We start from the raw sequence: 13,855 nt of genomic DNA, 5'->3' as shown, positions 1-13,855 counted from the left end.
TAGTTCATAAATGAAGAGTGGGGGGTAGGGGTGCTTCTTCCGTTTAAATGCAGGCTCCAGTAATTGAGTGTCGAATTGTATGTGGCTCTAGTTTCAATTTGCACGGCTCCAATCCCCATTAAGCTGGATCTGTCCTCCTGTCCCTGAGGTAATGCAATCTCGCAGCTTAATACACTGGAAAATAAAAACATACAGGGTCCTGTGAGATGCAGTGGAATTTAATAATTAAATGGAATCTGATGTAAGAGCTCATGGTGAAACACTAGACATTTTAAATAGTCCTGCCCTAAAGTCTAAATTGATCTATGTTTGCTTAATTGAAGTGCTTTCCCCACCAGTCTCATGTTTCATTCTATAGAATATCAGTCGCAGATAATATCTAAGCTAATAAACAAATATGCACAAGCTGATAAATGCTTCATTCCAATTAATTTTTGAGGGTTTGAGATTACAAGTGGTTTCCTTTGTGTTATTGCATATTGGTATCACTATCTTAAAGCAAAGAGGTCCTTCTGCAGTTGTACAGAGCCCTAGTGAGACCACACCTGGAGTATTGTGTGCAGTTTTGGTCCCCTAATTTGAGGAAGGACATTCTTGCTATTGAGGGAGTGCAGTCAAGTCAAGTTTATTTGTCACATACACATACGAGATGTGCAATGAAATGAAAGTGGCAATGCTCGCGGACTTTTGTGCAAAAAGACAAACAACCAAACAAACTATAAACGCAATCATAACACACATATTCTTTTACATAATAAATAATGGAAGGAAAAAACGTTCAGTAGAGTTAGTCCCTGGTGAGATAGGCGTTTACATTCCGAATGGCCTCTGGGGATAAAACTCCTTCTCAACCTCTCCGTTCTCACCACATGGCAACGGAGGCGTTTGCTTGACCGTAGCAGCTGGAACAGTCCATTGCAGGGGTGGAAGGGGTCTCTCATGATATTGTTGGCTCTGGAGTTGCACCTCCTGATGTATAGTTCCTGCAGGGGGGCGAGTGAAGTTCCCATAGTGCGTTTGGCCGAATGCACTACTCTCTGCAGAGCCTTCTTGTCCTTGGCAGAGCAATTCCCAAACCAGATGGTAATGTTCCCGGACAAGATGCTTTCCACCGCCGCTGCGTAGAAGCACTGGAGGATCCTCGGAGACACTCTGAATTTCCTCAATTGCCTGAGGTGGTAAAGGCGCTGCTTTGCCTTACTCACGAGTGCTGAGGCGTGTGATGCCTATGTCATATCCTCGGAGATGTGGACTCCCAGATATTTAAAACAGTTCGCCCTATCCACAGGACCCCCATTTATCCTCAATGGAGTGTACGTCCTCGGATGATGTGCCCTCCTAAAGTCCATGATCAGCTCCTTCGTTTTTTTGATGTTCCAGAGGAGGCTGTTCTCCTGGCACCAGAGTGCTAGATCAGCCACCTCCTGTGTAGGTTTACTAGGTTAATTCCCGGGATGGCGGGGCTGTCATATGCTGAGAGAATGGAGCAGCTGGGCTTGTACACTCTGGAGTTTAGAAGGATGAGAGGATATCTTATTGAAACATATAAGATTGTTAAGGGTTTGGACACACTAGAGGCAGGAAGCATGTTTCCGATGTTGGGGGAGTCCAGAACTAGGGGCCACAGTTTAAGAATAAGGAGTAAGCCATTTAGAACGGAGACGAGGAAACACTTTTTCTCACAGAGAGTTGTGAGTCTGTGGAATTCTTTGCCTCGGAGGGTGGTGGAGGCAGGTTCTCTGGATGCTTTCAAGAGAGAGCTAGATAGGGCTCTTAAAGATAGCGGAGTCAGGGGATATGGGGAGAAGGCAGGAATGGGGTACTGATTGGGGATGATCAGCCATGATCACATTGACCGGCGGTGCTGGCTCGATGGGCCGAATGGCCTACTCCTGCACCTATTATCTATTGTCTATTATCAAACTACACAATTATGTTTGGTCTGGAACTTTTATATCTTGAGCAGGCAAGGAATCTGTTCCTTGGAGCGCAGGAGGATGAGGTGTGATCTTACAGAGGTGAACAATACCTTGAGAGGAATAGATCGGGTAGACGCACAGAGTCTCTTGGCCAGAGTAGGGGTATCGAGGACATAGATTTACAATACAATACAATACAACGGTTTATTTGTCACATTGCACAAAAAGTACAAGTGAAATGATACGTCAGCAGCGATACAATGATAAAGGGCACACACAAAAACACAATAAATTTTTAACATAAACATCCACCACAGCATTCATCACTGTGGTGGAAGGCACACAATTTGGCCAGTCCTCCTCCATTTCCCCCCGTGGTCTGGACCTCAACCCTCCGCAGCCGTTGCTGCGGGCGTCCAGATGGTAAAAGGACAAGGTACAAGTCCAGGTAAGTCCAGAGTCGGCTCATCCCCACCGGAGACCGCGGCTTTTAGTTGGTGTAGGCCGCAGGCCGGCGGCCGAAGATTTAAAGTTCCCTCCACGTCGCAGCCGTAAGCACCGCAGTCTGCAGGGCCGGCGGTCGAAGCTCCCCTCCAGGGGTGATGTAAGTCCATACCGGACCCGCGGTAGAAGTTGGCCGCGGGCCGGCGGTGGAAGCTTCTTCCCCCCGGGTCCCCCACGAGGGATCTCGGGCTGTAGACGCCGCGCCAGCTGGAGCTGTGCAGACCGCGGCTTCAGGCTGCCGTCTGCTGCGGGCCAACGGAACGGAGCGCTCCCCTCCAGCGAACCCCAGCTCCGTGCTGACAGTCCACGCTGCACCCGCCGCCGGAGTCCCGAGCCCCGGGCGCGTCTCCGGGAAAGGCCGCGCCGATCCTCGCTGTTAGGCCACGGGGGAGGCGACCTGGAAAAAGTCGCCTGTCCATGGAGGAGGCGGCCGAAACGGTTTCCCCCTCACCCCCCCACACCACCCCCCACACAAAACACACTAAGAAACACTAAAAACAGACTTTAAGACATACTAAAAAAATAAAAAAAGTTGAAAAGACTAACACGCTGCTGACAGGGCTGCTGCCAGTGCAGCGCCCCCACCGGTATGCAGCTTACATCCACTGATTTGTGAGAGGGGAAAGATTAATAGGAACCTGAGGGTTAGCTTTTTCCACGGAAAGGGTGGTGTGTGTATGGAATGAGCTGCCAGAGGAGGTAGTTGAAGCAGGTACTTTGCAACGTTTAGGAAACATTAAGACACGTACATGGATAGGACAGGTTTAGAGGCATATGGGCCAAAAGCAGGCAGGTGGGACTCGTGCAGTTGGAACAAGTTGGCCAGTGTGGGCAAGATGGGCTGAAGGGCCTGTTTCCACACTGTAAGACTATGACTCTATCTTAGGTTTCGGTTTATGTTTGTCACGTGTGCCATGAAAAGTTTTGATCCAAATGTTATCGAGTTGAATCAGACAATACTGTACATAAATACAAGCCAAACTTAAGTCCAAGATTTAAAGCGAAGGGAAAGATATAGAGCGCCGAATATTGTTCTCAGCACTTCAGAAACTTGAAGTCTTAGACTATCAGCAAGTTGAAAACTGATAATCTGCAATGAATCCTGATCTATTAAAGCCTTTCTATTAGGGCACACATCTGCAGTGTGATGAAAAGCACTTCATTTGTCTGGGTGTCAAGAAAATGGACATCATCCAGGACAAAGCATGCTGTTTGGTTGGCAGTCCATTCATCACTGCCACCAAACTGTAGTGTCAACTAAATTATCTGTACCAATCTGTCAGTGCTTCCCTTGTAGCTTTATGCACAAGGACACCCACGTCCCCTGCAAACTTAAACTGAAAGGAGTTTGCAGAGTTACCTAAGATAGACACAAAGTTGGAGTAACTCGGGTAGCATCTCCGGAGAGAAGGAATGGGTGAGTTTCGGGTCGAGACCCTTCTTCAATAGACTATAGACACCAGGTGCAGGAGTAGGCCATTCGGCCCTTCGAGCCAGCACCGCCATTCAATGTGATCATGGCTGATCATCCCCAAGGTTCCTGCCTTCTCCCCATATCCCCTGACTCCGCTATTTTTAAGAGCCCTATCTAGCTCTCTCTTGAAAGCATCCAGAGAAACTGCCACCACCTCTCTGAGGCAGAGAATTCCACAGTTACCTGGTGTCCCTGAACGTGAATCAGTGAATGTTAATGTGCAGGCACAGCAGATTATTGAGGGCATCCAGTGCGATCATCTTTATTGCAAGAGGACAAGAGTTCAAGAGTAAGGAAGTCTCACTCATGTTTTGTCGGGCAACCACTACCTTGTTTCTAGATCCAGTCTCGCTACCAAAGGAAGAACCTACTTGTGATAACTAGAGTGCAGCAAACATTGGCCAGATTGACTCATGAGATGGGATGCAGCTTCCCAGCCAACAATTCTGTGTGTACATGAATTCAAATTGTGTATTTTGTATGCAGCCTGGATATTGGGTGGGTGATGCTCATTTTTTGTGTGGTCCTAGTGAAGGTACATTTTTGCACTATTGGAAATATACTATGGACATACAGCACATTCAATAAAGCACCATGCATGGACTCTACATACACTCTGCACTTCCCTTCATACAGAACAAATACAAAATACATATCCCACACACAAAACAAACACTATGCACATATCATGCGTACTATGCATATGGAACCTGCACTTTGCTTAGAAAATTGGGGAGAAGGCAGGAATGGGGTACTGATTGGGGATGATCAGCCATGACCACATTGAATGGCGGTGCTGGCTCGAAGGGCTGAATGGCCTACTCCTGCACCTATTGTCTATCGTCTATTGTCTATTGTCATAAAATACACACCAAAAAACCCTACTGGTCACAGGAAAAATACTTGGTGGACATGAAACAAACACAGGGCTGCCAACTCTCACGCTTTGAGCGTGAGACTCACGCCTTCAAGCAAACTCTCACGCCCTCACGCTGATCAGACATTTCTCACGCTCAGTGGTGAGAAATTTTGTGATCAACGAAAATTTAAAAACTCGGATAAACTGCATGGTCCGCGGGTGTTGGAGAGCTGGGGCTGCGGGAGGGATGGGAGCAGAACCAGCGGCGGGAACAGATGCGGGGAGCCGGGACTGGTACGTTTGCGGCGCTGTTGAGTATTTGCGCGGCTATCGAGTCGCTCGCTGCAGCTCTGGCCATGGAGCGCTCCGGACAGTGCGAGCGTCCCGGGCCGCGGAGCCGTCGGAAGCTCCGCTGCCGCGAGAGTCTCTGTGCCGAAGGGACAGACTCTCAAAGGGAGGTGGAGAGAGAGAGGGGAAGGAGACAGGGAGACAGTGGGGAAAGAGAGGGGATGAGAGGAGAGGATCAGACGGGGCGTGAATGGAGAGAGAGAGGGGAGAGAGGGAGAGAGGGGGAGGGAAGAGTGGAGGGGGAGACTGAGGTGGTTGAGAGCGTAGGAGAATGGAAGAGAGAGGGGGTGGAGAGGGAGGAGAGAATGGGATGATGGAGAGAAACGGGGAAGAGAGATGGGGGGCAAAGAGAAAGAGGAGATAGAGACAGAGGAGAAAGAGAGAGGGGAGAGAGAGCCAGGGGGATAGTGAGGTGGGAGGGAGGGAGAAATGGGGGAGAGAGAGAGATGAGAGAGAGAGAGAGAGAGAGAGAGAGAGAGTGTGTAGTTTGGGGACGAGAGAGAGGAGATAAGAGAGAAAGAGAGAGAGAAGGGGGGAGAGAGAGAAGAAAGAGGGGGAGAGAGAGGGGGGAGGGTTAGGGGAAAGAGGGGAGTGAGGGGGGGAGACTGAGGTGGGAGGGAGAGGGGGGGGTTAGGAGGGGGGAGAGGAGAGAGAGAGGGGAAAGAGAGGGAGGGAAGGGGAGGGAGATAGAGAGGGTGAGAGAAAGGGGGTTGAGAGGAGAGAGAGCGGAAGAGGGGGGGAGAGAGAGAGGGGAGGGGGGGGAGAGAGAGGGGGGGGGAGAGGATGGAGAGCGGAAGAGAGGGGGTGAGAGGGAATGAGAGTTAGGTGGGAAGGAGAGAGAGAAAGAGAGGTGGAGAGAGGGGGGGAGAGGGAGAGGGGGATAGAGAGGCAGGGCTGCCAACTCCCATGCATTGAGCGTGAGAATCACGCATTTCACCAAATTCTCACGCTGATCACAAATTTCTCTCGCTCTGTTGTGAGAAATTCTGTGATCAACGAAAATTTCAAAAACTCATATCAAACTGCATGGGCCGCGGGTGTTGGAAGCAGAAGCAGCGGCGGGGACAGATGCGGACGGGGAGCGGGGCTGGAGAGTGTTTGCTGGGCTGGCGAGTCGCTCACTGCAGCTCCAGCTATGGAGCAGCCTCAGTGCAAGAGTCCCGGGCCGTCGGAGGCGTTGAAGCGTTGCGCCGCTGCCGTGAAAGTCTCTGTGCCGAATTCGCCCAGGTGACCGGCATGGATCAGGCTGCGGCTCGGTGCATCCTGGAGGACAACCAGTGGCTGCTGGAAGTAAATACCAAGCACTGGGTAGATACGGTGGAAGATAGTGGACTTCAAATGGGGGTGGTTGGTGAAAGCCTCCTGCTTGCCTGCTAGATTTTCACTGCAGGAAAAATGTTCCCGATGTTGGGGGCGCTCAGAACCATGGGTGACAGTTTAAGAATAAAGGGGGGGGGGGGCAGTTAGAACTGAGATGGGAACAAACTTTCTTCACGCAGAGAGTTGTGAATCTGTGGAATTCTCTGCCACAGAAGGCAGTGCAGGCCAATTCACTGGATGTTTTCAAGAGAGAGTTACATTTTAGTTCTTGGGGCTAACGACATCAAGGAATATGGGGAAAAAACAGGAAAGAGGTACTGATTTTAGGTGAATAGCCATGATCATATTGAATGGCAGTGCTGGCTCGAAGGGCCGATGGCCTATTCCTGCACCTATTTTCTATGTTTCTATGCTTGAGTATACGGCAATAAAACTCGATCACTTGATTTTGAAGCATTCATGCATGGTGGAGGTATAATGTGGTAATAGAGTGATACAGTGTGAAAACAGGCCCTTCGGTTCAACTTGCCCACACCCGCCAACATGTCCCAGCTACGCCACCTGCTTTTGGTCCATACATAGAAACATAGAAAATAGGTGCAGGAGTAGGCCATTCGGCCCTTCGAGCCTGCACCGCCATTCGATATGACCATGGCTGATCATCCAACTCAGTATCCCATCCCTGCCTTCTCTCCATACCCCCTGATCCCTTTAGCCACAAGGGCCACATTAACTCCTTCTTAAATATAGCCAATGAACCGGCCTCAACTACCTTCTGTGGCAGAGAATTCCACAGATTCACCACTCTCTGTGTAAAAAATGATTTTCTCATCTCGGTCCTAAAAGACTTCCCTCTTATCCTTAAACTGTGACCCCCAGTTCTGGACTTCCCCAACATCGGGAATAATCTTCCTGCATCTAGCCTGTCCAACCGCTTAAGATACCTCCAAACCTGTCCTATCCATGTATCAGTCTAACTTTTTCTTAAATGTTGGGATGGTCCCTGGCTCAACTACCTCCTCTGGCAGCTTGTTCCATACACCCATCACCCTTTGTGTGGATAAAGTTACCCCTTAAAAAGTTACCTCTTAAAAATACTTCATACAAAAAACATTGAAATCATACTTCTACAGTGCACTAAAACATAATTTTAATACATCAAATTTCAAAAGGTTCCTACCCTGGGAGGGTGGACACACTTCTTCCACACCCTCTCCCCACTCGGTTGCTCAACTCCCTCACCGGTTACCCCCTAGGCCAGTGATCAGTGATCGCACAGCCTCCCCCCTTTCAAAAACGCTCCAATCCAATTTAAAGCATATATATTGCATTCAAGTGTAAGTTAAAAGACTTGCTACAGTATGCACCATATTGCACAATTTCAAGCTGAAAAATGCAAATGTTCCGTACCAATGGGAGGGGGACACCCTCCTCCTTCCTTCCACCCCCCCCCCCCCCCCCCATGGGCTATTAATGTTCAGAGTTTTGTCCGAGCCAAGTTTAATAGGCTAATGGCTGTGGGGAAGTAGCTATTCCTGAACCTGGTCGTTGCAGTCTTCAGGCTCATGTACCTTCTACCTGAAGGTGTGGCCAGTATGGTATGGGTCCTTGATGATACTGCCAGCCTTTTTGAGGTATGCACAATGTACAGAAATTAAAATCATCGTGCACACAGAATATATTCTTCATGCAAAATAACCATTACTCAAAAAGATCTACGTGCATGTGAAACGGGCATCTAGCACACAAAATATATATCATGCACACAATATATTCTATCCACATAAAACAAATATCCTTCATACAAAATACACATAAACACACAAACCACGCAAGAGGCACAGAATACAAACACCATACTCATAATGTAACATCACTGCGTACATCCTAACAATATAAAATGGTAAAAATGAATACATTTTGAATAGTTTTTAGCTAATTTTTAAAAAATATATAAAGAAATAGGATTCATTTCACTTTGATGGTTTTGAAATCCCTGATTTATGTTGGTGGTGTATAGAAATGAAATTACTGAAATAAATTATAATCTTGGCTGGTGTGTAGGGCTATGATGATCAATTTTATACTGTAAAACTCAAAAGTGCCATGAAATGTTGCACGCCGTGAATAATGGCTTTAACTCGTATCCCAGGAAGTTTTTTTTTTTTTTAAATTATTTTTATTAGAAGTACGGTAAATTACAATACTACACAACACATATACATTTTTTGTACCGCTTCCTTTTTTTTGAGCTTTAAGAAAAAGATAGAAGTAAGGAAAGTAAAGAAAGTGCGCAAGAGTCGTGAAGTGCAAGAGTGTTGGGAAAAGAAAGCCCTTAGAAAAGAAGTTAGAGAAGGAAGTAAAGTGAGAAAGTAGACCCTAGAAAAGAAAGAAAAATAAAGTAGGAACAATCGCTCTATTATAACATTAAACTCTGCAGAAAGGGGACTACCAACCAAGTCTGTTTTTGTTGTTTTACCTCCCGTTACCAGGTCCTGATACCATTTATTTATTTATTTATTTATTTAAATTACTATTGCACCTCATGCTTGTAATAGGTCCAGAAACATAGACCACGTCTTTTGGAATTGGTCTGCTTTACCTGCTAAGAGGAATCTCATCTCTTCCAGATGTAATGTTTCAAACATTTTTGATATCCACATTTTTATTGTTGGTGTGGGCGCATTTTTCCAGAATTTAAGTATGAGCTTTTTTCCCATTATTAGCCCGTAATTGAATAAATTCTTCTGAAACACGTTTAGTTCAGGGTTACCTTCCGATATTCCAAAAATAATCCATTCTGGTTTTGGTACCAGTTTTATTTTGATTAATTTTGAAAAAATATCAAATATTTCATACCAGAATTTTTGGATTTTTGTACAAAAAACAAAAGAATGCATTATGGTAGCTTCTTGACACAGGCATTTATCACAGATTGGTGAAACATTAGGGAAGATTTTATTTAATTTAGTTTTTGACTAATATAATATATGTAATGTTTTGAATTGGATGAGCGTATGTCGTACGTTGATCGAACATTTATGCACCTGTAGTAAATGATTATCCCAGCTCTCTTTTGAAATTTTTATAGCTAATTCTTGATCCCAGTCTCTTCTAATTCCATCTGTTGTGGGTATTTCTATGTTTAAAATGATGTTATATAGGTACGATATTAGATTAGCTGATTCCGCCTTTGTCTTCATTGCTTCATCCAATAAGTCGGAAGGCATATTATGATAGTCTTTTGCGTATTTTTTCAGATAATCACGAATTTAAAGATATTTAAAATATTGGTTATTTTTCAAATTATATTTCAGTTGTAGTTGTTGAAATGATAGTAATTTTCCCAATTCATACAGATCTTCGAGCGTTTTGATTCCCATTCTTTCCCATTGTATAAATGATTTGTCTATAATTGATGGTTTAAACGATGGATTATTGACTATTGGTATTAAAAGAGACAGGTTTCTTAATTTTAGATACTGTTTTATTTGTTTCCATGTTCTAATTGTGCTATGTATAATTGGATTTTTATTATAATTTTTATTATTCAAATTTATTGGTGAGAGGATAGTCGCTCCTATATTACTCTGGGGAGCAGTCCCCTTTTCCCATTACCATCCAGTCCGCCTGCTGGGCAGAATTGTCCAGCAGGTGAATCATATTTTTAATATTTACTGCCCAATTATAATACATAAAATTAGGGAGCGCTAAACCCCCCAACTCTTTTCGTTTATTAAGGTGTGCTATTTGTATTCTATGGGATTTATAATCCCATATAAAATTTGTAATGTCTGAGTCCAATTTTTTGAAAAACTTTTTTGGGAGATATATAGGTATTGATTGAAATAGGTATAGGATTTGTGGTAAGAAAATCATTTTAATAGCATTTATTCTGCCTATTAAGGACATCGGAAGTGTTTTCCAGAATTTAATCAAATTATTCAATTTCTTGAGTAAGGGATTATAATTGGCTTTAAAGATATCTTGGTAATTTCTAGTAATTTCAATTCCCAAATATTTGAATTTTTCAATTACCAAAGCAAATAACAGCGGTGATAATGAACATCCTTGTCTATTGCCCCTTGATAGTTCAAATTTCGAGGATAATATATTATTAGTTAGTATTCTAGCCGTAGGTTTGTTATATAAAAGTTTTATCCATGCGATGAAGTTCTCTCCCAATTGGAATTTTTTCAATACTTTAATCATATAATCCCATTCTACTTGATCAAATGCTTTTTCTGCGTCCAGTGAGATGATAGATAACTCTTGGTCATGAGATTTATTTGAGTGCATTATGTTAAGCAAACGTCTCAAATTATTGAATGAGTGTCTCTTAGGTATAAATCCTGTTTGATCTCCATTTATTAGTCTACTAACGTACCTGCTTAGTCTACTGGCTAGTGTTTTCGCTATTATTTTTTAATCTGTATTTAACAAAGCAATAGCTCTATATGATCCTGGTTCTTCTATATTTTTATCTTTTTTAAGTATTAATATGATCGTTGATTCTGCTAGAGTTTCAGGTAAGCTTTGCTCTTTAAAAGCCAGGAAGCTGATCGCATAAGTACAGTAAATTCCCAGCGGATATTTTATTTCAATGTATAAAATCTCCAGCAATTATGAAATTATGCAGTTTGATAGAACGTCTGAATAAAGGGGACCAAAGACCAATAAGCAAATTGCTCATTTCAATTGACGGAGTAACTCAATCTTAAACTGGGTAATGGGTAATATCCTTTGATCCACTGCAGTAAGTCCTCGATATTTTTATCATTAGGGCTGGGCCGTGGATATTGTGTGCCTGTGGGGACATTAGTCGTGGTGTAGGCTCCCTCAGTTAGGCCTAGGCTTGTCGTGGTAACTCACTCCTGGTAACTGAACTAAAATTCTTATCCTCTCTCTTTCAGGACTGCACCTTTTTTACTCGCAAAGAAATCCTCCGGTGAGTGATGACATCAATGGGTTGAATTTGGATTTTCTTTTCAAGCTGAGGTTTCCATTTTATCAAGCACAATGGCAATGAACGATAACTTAATTTCTGGATGAAAAATTCACATTTCATGGCACTACGATATGCGCAGAATCGAATCGGCTGAATGTCGGAATCCATACCCAGAATTTGGCAACAGCAGATATAAATAACAATTTAACTTATTTCCACTCCCATGTGTGAACTACAATGTGAGATTGGTCTTGTTCAACCTTTCTAGTTAAAAGGGGTGAGTTGTATTTGTACAGCTCCATGGTTTCAGGATAAGGGGTCAGCAGTTGCTTAAACTAATTTAAAGGGCAGATATTGTTGAAAAGTAGAGAACCCAGCAGCCAATTTATATCCAAACAGCTCCAACAAGCAGGTAACAAATAATAATTGATAATCTGTTGGAGTAATAGAGAGCACAAAAAACAAGGTGAAATTTATCTATCTATATATGACTAAAACTCTCATCTTGACCACTTCCTGGCTGCGTTGTAAATAAATTAGCGCAAAAACGGTCCCCCATAATGCTACGATTTTTTTGCTACCCTACTCACCATTCTCCTCTGCTGCAAGTCAAATACGTTTTGTTCCGATCGGTGAAATAGTACAAAGGTTTTGAAAGTTCCCCCTCTCCCTCCCCCAAACCCCCACACACCTCCACCCACCTATCCCCCACACACCCCCCTCCCCCCATCCCCTCCCTCCCACCCACCCCCCCCTCCCCCACACACCCCACTCCACCACACCCCACCCTCCGCCACACACACCCCCCCTCCCCCACATCCTCCCCCACAGTTTGGGACACACAACTTTCAAGAAGTAGAGAAAGTGGGGAGGGGAATAGGGAAGAAACGGAAAGGTCTGCAGTGTAGTGGAAAGCAGGAAGGTGCTGAGGAATGACAAGAATAAAAAGATTTATTTGGATGAGGAAAAAGTGCAGAATAGTTTGATTTGTTAACATTGCTCAAGTGATGCAAATTGGCCCGAATACCACGGAGGGTCCCACAGCTCATTTTAAAATTACCTTGATGTGATCGTTTGAATGAGTTTATCTTAATTTAACATCTCGGTGGCAACACTCCCCCGTACTGCTTTACTTTCTGTGTTAATATTTCCAGAGGGGGACTTGCTCGTACTTTCCTGCTTCGAGGCAAGAATACTATAGAGTGAGCTGTTTACGAGTTTCAAGTACCTTGGGGCTTACAGTGCAGAGTTAGACATGATCAAAGTGATTGCCTTCTTGGGTGAGACCGGTCGGTTCAATGGTCACCTTAACAATCAGAACCCCAAGCTTGGGAGGAAGAAAAGGTGCTGTTTCTATTGGTCTGTGACATCTGACAATTCGCACTTTCACGAAGAAATATGTCTGGTTCCTTTTGCCATTCCAATCCATAAACAGGAGAAAATCTAAGGGTGAAACCTAATACTTCATAGACCAAGGTCATCTGCTTTAAAACATGAAGATGAAGGCAGACACAAAATGCTGGAGTAACTCAGCGGGACTGGCTGCATCTCAGTCTGAAGAAGGGTCTCGACCCAAAATGTCACCCATTCCCTCTCTCCAGAGATGCTGCCTGTCCCGCTGAGTTACTCCAGCATTTTGTGTCTCTCTTTGATTTAAACCAGCATCTGCAGTTCCTTCCTACACATGAAGATGAAGGCCATCAGACTGGGTGGAATTTTGGAATTTAATGTCATTAATTTCTCCAGTATGATTACGTTTCTATTACAGTTGGGCCACCATTCACGTGGCACACGATGAATACTCTGCAAATAGAAATTGTGTGAAAGGCCACTTATGCCCCTGTCCCACTTAGGAAACCTGAACGACAACCTCTGGAGACTTTGCGCCCCACCCAATGTTTCCGTGCGGTTCCCGGAGGTTGCAGGTGGTTGCCGGAGGTTGCAGGTAGTGGAAGCAGGTAGGGAGACTGACAAAAACCTCTGGGAACCGCATGGAAACCTTGGGTGGGACGCAAAGTCTACAGAGGTTTCCGTTCAGGTTTCCTAAGTGGGACAGGGGCATTAGGCTCACTGGAAAATAGCAGTTCATTTCTAGTCTCACAAAATGAGTTATCTAACACATTTCTAATGAACTTCAAATGTTACTAACATCAGCAGATGTTGCAGATAAACTTTATTGAATGACACTGCTGATGTTGTTGTGATCAAAATTGCAAGGATTCACATGGGCACCACATTCCTGTCGTACCCCAATATACCTCGATTCACTTAACATCTGAGAACCTATTGATCTCTGAGTGAATGCATTCAGCACCTGTTCCTCCATGGCTTTGTCGGGTGGAGAATTCCAAGGATTCACTATGGTCCAGGTGATGAATGTCTTGTCACCGGCGTCCCAACTTTGAGACTGTGATCCCTGGTATCCCACACTTATTTACAGGTCATGAATCCAGGTGTTCTGTGAAAACTCACAGGACTGGTTC

The 13,855-nt window shown here is 44.5% G+C and overlaps 1 protein-coding gene across 1 annotated transcript in view; it reads left to right on the top strand.

The window, feature by feature from the left end:
• The first annotated feature begins 11,336 nt into the window (after positions 1-11,336).
• The window catches only part of LOC129694567 (calcium and integrin-binding family member 2-like), a 52,949-nt gene continuing 50,430 nt past the window's right edge, over positions 11,337-13,855 (top strand). The window contains exon 1 of the mRNA XM_055631294.1: positions 11,337-11,372. The gene's annotated coding sequence lies outside the window, so the exon portion shown is untranslated. The remainder of the gene's footprint in view (positions 11,373-13,855) is intronic.

The sequence above is a fragment of the Leucoraja erinacea genome, unplaced genomic scaffold (genome assembly GCF_028641065.1).
Source record: "Leucoraja erinacea ecotype New England unplaced genomic scaffold, Leri_hhj_1 Leri_710S, whole genome shotgun sequence".
NCBI classification, from domain to species: domain Eukaryota; kingdom Metazoa; phylum Chordata; class Chondrichthyes; order Rajiformes; family Rajidae; genus Leucoraja; species Leucoraja erinaceus.
The sequence above is the reverse complement of the archived record's forward strand: the minus strand, read 5'-3'. Positions and strand labels throughout refer to the sequence as shown.